Source organism: Phyllobates terribilis, unplaced genomic scaffold, assembly GCF_046119375.1.
Source record: "Phyllobates terribilis strain yellow unplaced genomic scaffold, ASM4611937v1 Scaffold_4__5_contigs__length_816908805, whole genome shotgun sequence".
Taxonomy (NCBI): domain Eukaryota; kingdom Metazoa; phylum Chordata; class Amphibia; order Anura; family Dendrobatidae; genus Phyllobates; species Phyllobates terribilis.
In genome coordinates, this window is record NW_027362764.1 from 756,976,359 (window position 1) to 756,988,637 (window position 12,279).

Sequence of the window (12,279 nt, forward strand, 5' to 3'; positions counted from 1 at the left end):
ACACGGCACGTGGCCGAGCCTGGCATCACCGGCGGAACACTGCTAATCAGCGCCAGGGACAGAACGGATCAAAACACGTGATTGCCGCTCCCATGAACAAAAATATAATAACTACTATAATACGGTCCCCCATGTACAAGAAGAATATAATAACTACTATAATACTGCCCCCATGTACAAGAATATAACTACTATAATACTGCCCCCCATGTACAATAATATAACTACTATAATACTGCCCCATGTACAAGAATATAACTACTATAAGACTGCCCCATGTACAAGAATATAACTACTATAATACTGCCCCATGTACAAGAATATAACTACTATAATACTGCCCCTATGTACAAGAATATAACTACTATAATACTGCCCCTATGTACAAGAATATAACTACTATAATACTGCCCCTATGTACAAGAATATAACTGCTATAATACTGCTCCTATGTACAAGAATATAACTACTATAATACTGCTCCTATGTACAAGAATATAACTACTATAATACTGCTCCTATGTACAAGAATATAACTACTATAATACTGCTCCTATGTACAAGAATATAACTACTATAATACTGCCCCAGGTACAAGAATATAACTACTATAATACTGCTCCTATGTACAAGAATATAACTACTATAATACTGCTCTTATGTACAAGAATATAACTACTATAATACTGCCCCTATGTACAAGAATATAACTGCTATAATACTGCCCCTATGTACAAGAATATAACTGCTATAATACTGCTCCTATGTACAAGAATATAACTACTATAATACTGCTCCTATGTACAAGAATATAACTACTATAATACTGCCCCTATGTACAAGAATATAACGACTATAATACTGCTCCTATGTACAAGAATATAACTACTATAATACTGCTCCTATGTACAAGAATATAACTACTATAATACTGCCCCTATGTACAAGAATATAACGACTATAATACTGCTCCTATGTACAAGAATATAACTACTATAATACTGCTCTTATGTACAAGAATATAACTACTATAATACTGCCCCTATGTACAAGAATATAACTGCTATAATACTGCCCCTATGTACAAGAATATAACTGCTATAATACTGCTCCTATGTACAAGAATATAACTACTATAATACTGCTCCTATGTACAAGAATATAACTACTATAATACTGCCCCTATGTACAAGAATATAACGACTATAATACTGCTCCTATGTACAAGAATATAACTACTATAATACTGCTCCTATGTACAAGAATATAACTACTATAATACTGCCCCTATGTACAAGAATATAACTACTATAATACTGCCCCTATATACAAGAATATAACGACTATAATACTGCTCCTATGTACAAGAATATAACTACTATAATACTGCTCCTATGTACAAGAATATAACTACTATAATACTGCTCTTATGTACAAGAATATAACTACTATAATACTGCCCCTATGTACAAGAATATAACTGCTATAATACTGCCCCTATGTACAAGAATATAACTGCTATAATACTGCTCCTATGTACAAGAATATAACTACTATAATACTGCCCCTATGTACAAGAATATAACGACTATAATACTGCTCCTATGTACAAGAATATAACTACTATAATACTGCTCCTATGTACAAGAATATAACTACTATAATACTGCCCCTATGTACAAGAATATAACTACTATAATACTGCTCCTATGTACAAGAATATAACTACTATAATACTGCTCCTATATACTAGAATATAACTACTATAATACTGCTCCTATGTACAAGAATATAACTACTATAATACTGCCCCTATGTACAAGAATATAACTACTATAATACTGCTCCTATGTACAAGAATATAACTACTATAATATTGCTCCATGTGCAGCATCACAGAGTGGCCAAGGATAGAGAAGGCATTCTGTGGGGGCACAGCTCCTAACAAGGGGCAGATAAGCTGAGATCAGAGTAGGATGACATATTAACAAACAGGGGCAGCTGGGCATGAACTTGTAAGCAAAGTTATGGTGAAAGTGGCACATGGGGGCTCTGACAGGTGTGACCGTGCCAAGTGTGTGGTGAGGGATCAGTCAGGTCCGATGGCTAGATAAGGTGGCACCAGTGAGGCAGAAGGAGAATATGAAAACTTGTATCCAGAGAGCATTAGTGAATGGTACCAATGCCAGGACAGTGGCTGGAGGCAACGTGGCCAGATGTCCACGAGGACATCAGAGAAGAAAACCAGAGGTGGCATGGCGAGATCAGGGTGCCTGGTGCAGGGAGGCTGGTGAAAATGCAATGATTGGTAGGATGGCCTAGAGGACATCAGGGAAATAACAACAGCCAGAGTTGTGCACAGGGGGGGGGGGGGGGGTGAAGGAGTGTGACATTAAACTGGATGGCATGAAGGGGGGACGGCATGGAATATGGAGTTGGGGGAGAAGACGCCGCCCAGGATGGCGCACAAGGAGAATGGTAAATTGGCTGTTGAACACCGCTAGCAATGAAGCGCAGGGTGACCTGTAGATGCAAAGAAGGGCAAAGTGGCACATAGAGACTGGCGGCGATGGGCTGCCTAGCACGCAGGGGGGGGGGGGGGGGGGGCGACTCTGGTGGCGACGGGCTGCCTGGCACGTGGGGAGTCTGGCGGCGGTGGGCAGACTGGCACGCGGGGAGTCTGGCGGCGGTGGGCAGACTGGCACGCGGGGAGTCTCGCGGCGGTGGGCAGACTGGCACGCGGGGGATTGACGGCGACGGGAAGCCTGGCACGCGGGGGACTGACGGCGACGGGCAGACTGGCACGCGGGGGACCGACGGCGACGGGCAGACTGGCACGCGGGGGACCGACGGCGACGGGCAGACTGGCACGCGGGGGACTGACGGCGACGAGAAGCCTGGCACGCGGGGGACTGACGGCGACGGGCAGACTGGCACGCGGGGGACCGACGGCGACGGGCAGACTGGCACGCGGGGGACCGACGGCGACGGGAAGCCTGGCACGCGGGGGACTGACGGCGACAGGCAGACTGGCACGCGGGGGACTGACGGCGACAGGCAGACTGGCAAGCGGGGGACTGACGGCGACGGGCAGACTGGCACGCGGGGGCCTGACGGTGACGGGCAGACTGGCACATGGGGGCTGGTGACTGGCACACAGGGGTGATAACATGGAGGAAGGAGTACACAGGTGAGTATTGAGCAGGTGGCACACTGCACCAGGCTGCTGCCCGCTCTTCCTGGTCGGGGGGGTCCTCACCTGCTGCAGCTGGGGTAGGGACACAACAGGGAAGGACGCTCCTCGGGCCTACAGTCCCCGCTGCCGCATCTCCATTCACTGCTTCCTCCTCATTGAAGCTCCCGGCTCTGACACACTGCAGCAGCAGCGGCGGGGGCGGGAACAAGTCTAGACCCCGCCCCCTCCTCTGCCTGCCGGGGACACAGGCTTCCAACGAGAGCACCAAGATGGCGTCCGACTCATGACCATTTCCGGACACCTCCAGGCATCGCCCCGCCCCCTACTCTGCTGACTTCACATTAGAGGACAAAGATGGCGCCATCCTGTGACGACAACCGACAACCGCCATATTGTTACTGGCAAACGTCCAATTAAGCACTGGATAGCAACTTACAGGGGTCACTGATAATGAACAATTACTATCATTCCCATCATAGCAGTGAGACCCATTGCGTGTGTATCATGGAAAAGAAAACAATAAATTATATTATAATTAACCTTTTAAATTCCCTCACTGACTTTATTTTATGTTTGTAGTTTTTTTCTATAGTAGAATAAATAATATTTTTATAACTATCTATGGTCTTATAGCAATGGTGGATCCTGTGTTATCTACTGTATATAGAGGTGTTATCAGTCATTGTACAGGAGGAGGAGGTGAGCTGTGACATCACCTATTGTGAATGGTGGATCCTGTGTTATCTACTGTATATAGAGGTGTTATCAGTCATTGTACAGGAGGGGGAGGTGAGCTGTGATATCACCTATTGTGAATGGTGGATCCTGTGTTATCTACTGTATATAGAGGTGTTATCAGTCATTGTACAGGAGGAGGAGGTGAGCTGTGACATCACCTATTGTGAATGGTGGATCCTGTGTTATCTACTGTATATAGAGGTGTTATCAGTCATTGTACAGGAGGGGGAGGTGAGCTGTGATATCACCTATTGTGAATGGTGGATCCTGTGTTATCTACTGTATATAGAGGTGTTATCAGTCATTGTACAGGAGGAGGAGGTGAGCTGTGACATCACCTATTGTGAATGGTGGATCCTGTGTTATCTACTGTATATAGAGGTGTTATCAGTCATTGTACAGGAGGAGGAGGTGAGCTGTGACATCACCTATTGTGAATGGTGGATCCTGTGTTATCTACTGTATATAGAGGTGTTATCAGTCATTGTACAGGAGGAGGAGGTGAGCTTTGACATCACCTATTGTGAATGGTGGATCCTGTGTTATCTACTGTATATAGAGGTGTTATCAGTCATTGTACAGGAGGAGGAGGCGAGCTGTGACATCACCTATTGTGAATGGTGGATCCTGTGTTATCTACTGTATATAGAGGTGTTATCAGTCATTATACAGGAGGAGGAGGCGAGCTGTGACATCACCTATTGTGAATGGTGGATCCTGTGTTATCTACTGTATATAGAGGTGTTATCAGTCATTGTACAGGAGGAGGAGGTGAGCTGTGACATCACCTATTGTGAATGGTGGATCCTGTGTTATCTACTGTATATAGAGGTGTTATCAGTCATTGTACAGGAGGAGGAGGTGAGCTGTGACATCACCTATTGTGAATGGTGGATCCTGTGTTATCTACTGTATATAGAGGTGTTATCAGTCATTGTACAGGAGGAGGAGGTGAGCTGTGACATCACCTATTGTGAATGGTGGATCCTGTGTTATCTACTGTATATAGAGGTGTTATCAGTCATTGTACAGGAGGAGGAGGTGAGCTGTGATATCACCTATTGTGAATGGTGGATCCTGTGTTATCTACTGTATATAGAGGTGTTATCAGTCATTGTACAGGAGGAGGAGGTGAGCTGTGACATCACCTATTGTGAATGGTGGATCCTGTGTTATCTACTGTATATAGAGGTGTTATCAGTCATTGTACAGGAGGAGGAGGTGAGCTGTGACATCACCTATTGTGAATGGTGGATCCTGTGTTATCTACTGTATAAAAGAGGCATTATCAGTCATTGTACAGGAGGAGGAGGCGAGCTGTGACATCACCTATTGTGAATGGTGGATCCTGTGTTATCTACTGTATATAGAGGTGTTATCAGTCATTATACAGGAGGAGGAGGCGAGCTGTGACATCACCTATTGTGAATGGTGGATCCTGTGTTATCTACTGTATATAGAGGTGTTATCAGTCATTGTACAGGAGGAGGAGGTGAGCTGTGATATCACCTATTGTGAATGGTGGATCCTGTGTTATCTAAAGTATATAGAGGTGTTATCAGTCATTGTGCAGGGGGAGGAGGTGAGCTGTGACATCACCTATTGTGAATGGTGGATCCTGTGTTATCTACTATATAAAGAGGTGTTATCAGTCATTGTACAGGAGGAGAAGGTGAGCTGTGATATCACCTATTGTGAATGGTGGATCCTGTGTTATCTGCTGTATATAGAGGTGTTATCAGTCATTGTACCAGAGGAGGAGGAGGAGGTGAGCTGTGACATCACCTATTGTGAATGGTGGATCCTGTGTTATCTACTGTATATAAAGGTGTTATCAGTCATTGTACAGGAGGAGGAGGTGAGCTGTGACATCACCTATTGTGAATGGTGGATCCTGTGTTATCAGCTGTGTATAAGAGGTATTATCAGTCATTGTACAGGAGGAGGTGAGCTGTGATATCACCTATTGTGAATGGTGGATCCTGTGTTATCTGCTATATATAGAGGTGCTATCAGTCATTGTACAGGAGGAGGAGGTGAGCTGCGACATCACCTATTGTAAATGGTGGATCCTGTGTTATCTACTGTATATAAAGGTGTTATCAGTCATTATACCGGAGGAGGAGGAGGAGGTGAGCTGTGACATCACCTATTGTGAATGGTGGATCCTGTGCTATCAGCTGTGTATAAGAGGTGTTATCAGTCATTGTACAGGAGGAGGAGGTGAGCTGTGACATCACCTATTGTGAATGGTGGATCTTGTGTTATCTAAAGTATATAGAGGTGTTATCAGTCATTGTGCAGGGGGAGGAGGTGAGCTGTGACATCACCTATTGTGAATGGTGGATCCTGTGTTATCTACTATATAAAGAGGTGTTATCAGTCATTGTACAGGAGGAGGAGGAGGTGAGCTGTGATATCAACTATTGTGAACGGTGGATCCTGTGTTATCTACTGTACTGTATATAGAGGTGTTATCAGTCATTGTACAGGAGGAGGAGGAGGTGAGCTGTGTTATCACCTATTGTGAACGGTGGATCCTGTGTTATCTACTGTATATAGAGGTGTTATCAGTCATTGCAAAGGAGGAGGAGGAGGTGAGCTGCGACATCACCTATTGTGAATGGTGGATCCTGTGTTGTCTACTGTATATAGAGGTGTTATCAGTCATTGTACAGGAGGAGGAGGTGAGCTGTGACATCACCTATTGAAAATGGTGGATCCTGTGTTATCTACTGTAAATAGAGGTGTTATCAGTCATTGTACAGGAGAGGAAGGAAGTGAGCTGTGATATCAACTATTGTGAATGGCGGATCCTGTGTTATCTACTGTATATAGAGGTGTTATCAGTCATTGTACAGGAGGAGGAGGAGGTGAGTTGTGTTATCACCTATTGTGAATGGTGGATCCTGTGTTATCTACTGTATATAGAGGTGTTATCAGTCATTGTACAGGAGGAGGAGGAGGAGGAGGTGAGCTGTGATATCACCTATTGTGAATGGTGGATCCTGTGTTATCTGCTGTATATAGAGGTGTTATCAGTCATTGTACAGGAGGAGGAGGTGAGCTGCGACATCACCTATTGTAAATGGTGGATCCTGTGTTATTTACTGTATATAGAGGTGTTATCAGTCATTATACCAGAGGAGGAGGAGGTGAGCTGTGACATCACCTATTGTGAATGGTGGATCCTGTGTTATCAGCTGTGTATAAGAGGTGTTATCAGTCATTGTACAGGAGGAGGAGGTGAGCTGTGACATCACCTATTGTGAATGGTGGATCCTGTGTTATCTAAAGTATATAGAGGTGTTATCAGTCATTGTGCAGGGGGAGGAGGAGAGCTGTGACATCACCTATTGTGAATGGTGGATCCTGTGTTATCTACTATATAAAGAGGTGTTATCAGTCATTGTACAGGAGGAGAAGGTGAGCTGTGATATCACCTATTGTGAATGGTGGATCCTGTGTTATCTGCTGTATATAGAGGTGTTATCAGTCATTGTACCGGAGGAGGAGGTGAGCTGTGACATCACCTATTGTGAATGGTGGATCCTGTGTTATCTACTGTATATAAAGGTGTTATCAGTCATTGTACAGGAGGAGGAGGTGAGCTGTGACATCACCTATTGTGAATGGTGGATCCTGTGTTATCAGCTGTGTATAAGAGGTATTATCAGTCATTGTCAGGAGGAGGTGAGCTGTGATATCACCTATTGTGAATGGTGGATCCTGTGTTATCTGCTGTATATAGAGGTGTTATCAGTCATTGTACAGGAGGAGGAGGTGAGCTGCGACATCACCTATTGTAAATGGTGGATCCTGTGTTATCTACTGTATATAAAGGTGTTATCAGTCATTATACCGGAGGAGGAGGAGGAGGTGAGCTGTGACATCACCTATTGTGAATGGTGGATCCTGTGCTATCAGCTGTGTATAAGAGGTGTTATCAGTCATTGTACAGGAGGAGGAGGTGAGCTGTGATATCACCTATTGTGAATGGTGGATCCTATGTTATCTACTGTATATAGAGGTGTTATCAGTCATTGTACAGGAGGAGGTGAGCTGTGATATCACCTATTGTGAATGGTGGATCCTGTGTTATCTGCTGTATATAGAGGTGTTATCAGTCATTGTGCAGGGGGAGGAGGTGAGCTGTGACATCACCTATTGTGAATGGTGGATCCTGTGTTATCTACTATATAAAGAGGTGTTATCAGTCATTGTACAGGAGGAGAAGGTGAGCTGTGATATCACCTATTGTGAATGGTGGATCCTGTGTTATCTGCTGTATATAGAGGTGTTATCAGTCATTGTACCGGAGGAGGAGGAGGAGGTGAGCTGTGACATCACCTATTGTGAATGGTGGATCCTGTGTTATCTACTGTATATAAAGGTGTTATCAGTCATTGTACAGGAGGAGGAGGTGAGCTGTGACATCACCTATTGTGAATGGTGGATCCTGTGTTATCAGCTGTGTATAAGAGGTATTATCAGTCATTGTACAGGAGGAGGTGAGCTGTGATATCACCTATTGTGAATGGTGGATCCTGTGTTATCTGCTATATATAGAGGTGCTATCAGTCATTGTACAGGAGGAGGAGGTGAGCTGCGACATCACCTATTGTAAATGGTGGATCCTGTGTTATCTACTGTATATAAAGGTGTTATCAGTCATTATACCGGAGGAGGAGGAGGAGGTGAGCTGTGACATCACCTATTGTGAATGGTGGATCCTGTGCTATCAGCTGTGTATAAGAGGTGTTATCAGTCATTGTACAGGAGGAGGAGGTGAGCTGTGACATCACCTATTGTGAATGGTGGATCTTGTGTTATCTAAAGTATATAGAGGTGTTATCAGTCATTGTGCAGGGGGAGGAGGTGAGCTGTGACATCACCTATTGTGAATGGTGGATCCTGTGTTATCTACTATATAAAGCGGTGTTATCAGTCATTGTACAGGAGGAGAAGGTGAGCTGTGATATCACCTATTGTGAATGGTGGATCCTGTGTTATCTGCTGTATATAGAGGTGTTATCAGTCATTGTACCGGAGGAGGAGGAGGAGGAGGTGAGCTGTGACATCACCTATTGTGAATGGTGGATCCTGTGTTATCTACAGTATATAGAGGTGTTATCAGTCATTGTGCAGGGGGAGGAGGTGAGCTGTGACATCACCTATTGTGAATGGTGGATTCTGTGTTATCTACTGTATATAGAGGTGTTATCAGTCATTGTACAGGAGGAGGAGGTGAGCTGTGATATCACCTATTGTGAATGGTGAATCCTGTGTTATCTACTGTATATAGAGGTGTTATCAGTCATTGTACAGGAGGAGGAGGTGAGCTGCGACATCACCTATTGTAAATGGTGGATCCTGTGTTATCTACTGTATATAGAAGTGTTATCAGTCATTGTACAGGAGGAGGAGGAGGTGAGCTGTGATATCAACTATTGTGAACGGTGGATCCTGTGTTATCTACTGTACTGTATATAGAGGTGTTATCAGTCATTGTACAGGAGGAGGAGGAGGTGAGCTGTGTTATCACCTATTGTGAACGGTGGATCCTGTGTTATCTACTGTATATAGAGGTGTTATCAGTCATTGCAAAGGAGGAGGAGGAGGTGAGCTGCGACATCACCTATTGTGAATGGTGGATCCTGTGTTGTCTACTGTATATAGAGGTGTTATCAGTCATTGTACAGGAGGAGGAGGTGAGCTGTGACATCACCTATTGAAAATGGTGGATCCTGTGTTATCTACTGTAAATAGAGGTGTTATCAGTCATTGTATAGGAGAGGAAGGAAGTGAGCTGTGATATCAACTATTGTGAATGGCGGATCCTGTGTTATCTACTGTATATAGAGGTGTTATCAGTCATTGTACAGGAGGAGGAGGAGGTGAGTTGTGTTATCACCTATTGTGAATGGTGGATCCTGTGTTATCTACTGTATATAGAGGTGTTATCAGTCATTGTACAGGAGGAGGAGGTGAGCTGTGACATCACCTATTGTGAATGGTGGATCCTGTGTTATCTACTGTATATAGAGGTTTTATCAGTCATTGTACAGGAGGAGGTGAGCTGTGACATCACCTATTGTGAATGGTGGATCATGTGTTATCTACTGTATATTGAAGTGTTATCAGTCATTGTACAGGAGGAGGAGGAGGTGATCTGGGACATCACCTATTGTGAATGGTGGATCCTGTGTTATCTACTGTATACAGAGATTTTATCAGTCATTGTATAGGAGGAGGAGGAGGTGAGCTGCGACATCACCTATTGTGAATGGTGGATCATGTGTTATCTACTGTATATTGAGATGTTATCAGTCATTGTACAGGAGGAGGAGGAGAGCTGTGACATCACCTATTGTGAATTGTGGATCCTGTGTTATCTACTGTATATACTGTATACAGACTTCTCTATATTCACTGGAGATGACAGTTGGTGCTTTTACAATTCTATGGAGAGGGGAGGAGCTAGAGCAATACACGGACATTCTATGGAGAGGGGAGGAGCTAGAGTAATAGGCGGACATTCTATGGAGGGAGGAGCTAGAGGAATACACGGAGATTCTATGGAGAGGGGAGGAGCTAGAGGAATACACGGACATTCTATGGAGAGGGGAGGAGCTAGAGGAATACAAGGACATTCTATGGAGGGGAGGAGCTAGAGGAATACATGGACATTCTATGGAGAGGGGAGCAACTAGAGGAATACACAGACATTCTATGGAGAGGGGAGGAGCTAGAGGAATACACGGACATTCTATGGAGAGGGGAGGAGCTAGAGGAATACACGGACATTCTATGGAGAGGGGAGGAGCTAGAGGAATACACGGACACTATGGAGAGGAGAGGAGCTAGAGGAATACACGGACATTCTATGGAGAGGGGAGGAGCTAGAGGAATACATGGACATTCTATGGAGAGGGGAGGAGCTAGAGGAATACACAGACATTCTATGGAGAGGGGAGGAGCTAGAGGAATACACGGACATTCTATGGAGAGGGGAGGAGCTAGAGGAATACACGGACACTATGGAGAGGGGAGGAGCTAGAGGAATACACGGACATTCTATGGAGAGGGGAGCAACTAGAGGAATACACAGACATTCTATGGAGAGGGGAGGAGCTAGAGGAATACACGGACATTCTATGGAGAGGGGAGGAGCTAGAGGAATACACGGACATTCTATGCAGAGGGCAGGAGCTAGAGGAATACACGGACACTATGGAGAGGGGAGGAGCTAGAGGAATACACGGACATTCTATGGAGAGGGGAGGAGCTAGAGGAATACACGGACATTCTATGGAGAGGGGAGGAGCTAGAGGAATACACGGACATTCTATGGAGAGGGGAGGAGCTAGAGGAATACACGGATATTCTATGGAGAGGGGAGGAGCTAGAGGAATACCTGGACATTCTATGGAGAGGGGAGGAGCTAGAGGAATACATGGACATTCTATGGAGAGGGGAGGAGCTAGAGGAATACACGGACATTCTATGGAGAGGGGAGGAGCTAGAGGAATACACAGACATTCTATGGAGAGGGGAGGAGATAGAGGAATACCCGGACATTCTATGGAGAGGGGAGGAGCTAGAAGAATACACGGACACTCTATGGAGAGGGGAGGAGCTAGAGGAATACACGGACATTCTATGGAGAGGGGAGGAGCTAGAGGAATACATGGACATTCTATGGAGAGGGGAGGAGCTAGAGGAATACACAGACATTCTATGGAGAGGGGAGGAGCTAGAGGAATACACGGACATTCTATGGAGAGGGGAGGAGCTAGAGAAATACACGGACATTCTATGGAGAGGGGAGGAGCTAGAGGAATACATGGACATTCTATGGAGAGGGGAGGAGCTGGAGGAATACACAGACATTCTATGGAGAGGGGAACAGCAAGAGGAATACACAGACATTCTATGGAGAGGGGAGGAGCTAGAGGAATACACGGACACTCTATGGAGAGGGGAGGAGCTAGAGGAATACACAGACATTCTATGGAGAGGGGAGGAGCTAGAGGAATACCCGGACATTCTATGGAGAGGGGAGGAGCTAGAAGAATACACGGACACTCTATGGAGAGGGGAGGAGCTAGAGGAATACACGGACATTCTATGGAGAGGGAAGGAGCTAGAGGAATACATGGACATTCTGTGGAGAGGGGAGGAGCTAGAGGAATACACAGACATTCTATGGAGAGGGGAGGAGCTAGAGGAATACATGGACATTCTATGGAGAGGGGAGGAGCTAGAGGAATACATGGACATTCTATGGAGAGGGGAGGGGCTAGAGGAATACACAGACATTCTATGGAGAGGGGAGGAGCTAG

General features: G+C 45.1%; 1 protein-coding gene across 10 annotated transcripts in view; it reads right to left on the reverse strand.

Annotated features, from left to right (window-relative positions):
* CYRIB (CYFIP related Rac1 interactor B) overlaps positions 1–12,279 on the reverse strand; it is a 205,751-nt gene that overhangs the window by 84,715 nt on the left and 108,757 nt on the right. Inside the window, exon 1 of one of the 10 annotated variants that reach the window (XM_073679887.1) lies at positions 3,260–3,418. The exons of 7 other annotated variants lie outside the window; for them this stretch is intronic. The gene's annotated coding sequence lies outside the window, so the exon portion shown is untranslated. Of the gene's footprint in view, positions 1–3,259; positions 3,419–12,279 lie in introns of those variants that run through there. 2 more of the 10 variants (XM_073679882.1, XM_073679890.1) reach the window with 2 other exon arrangements.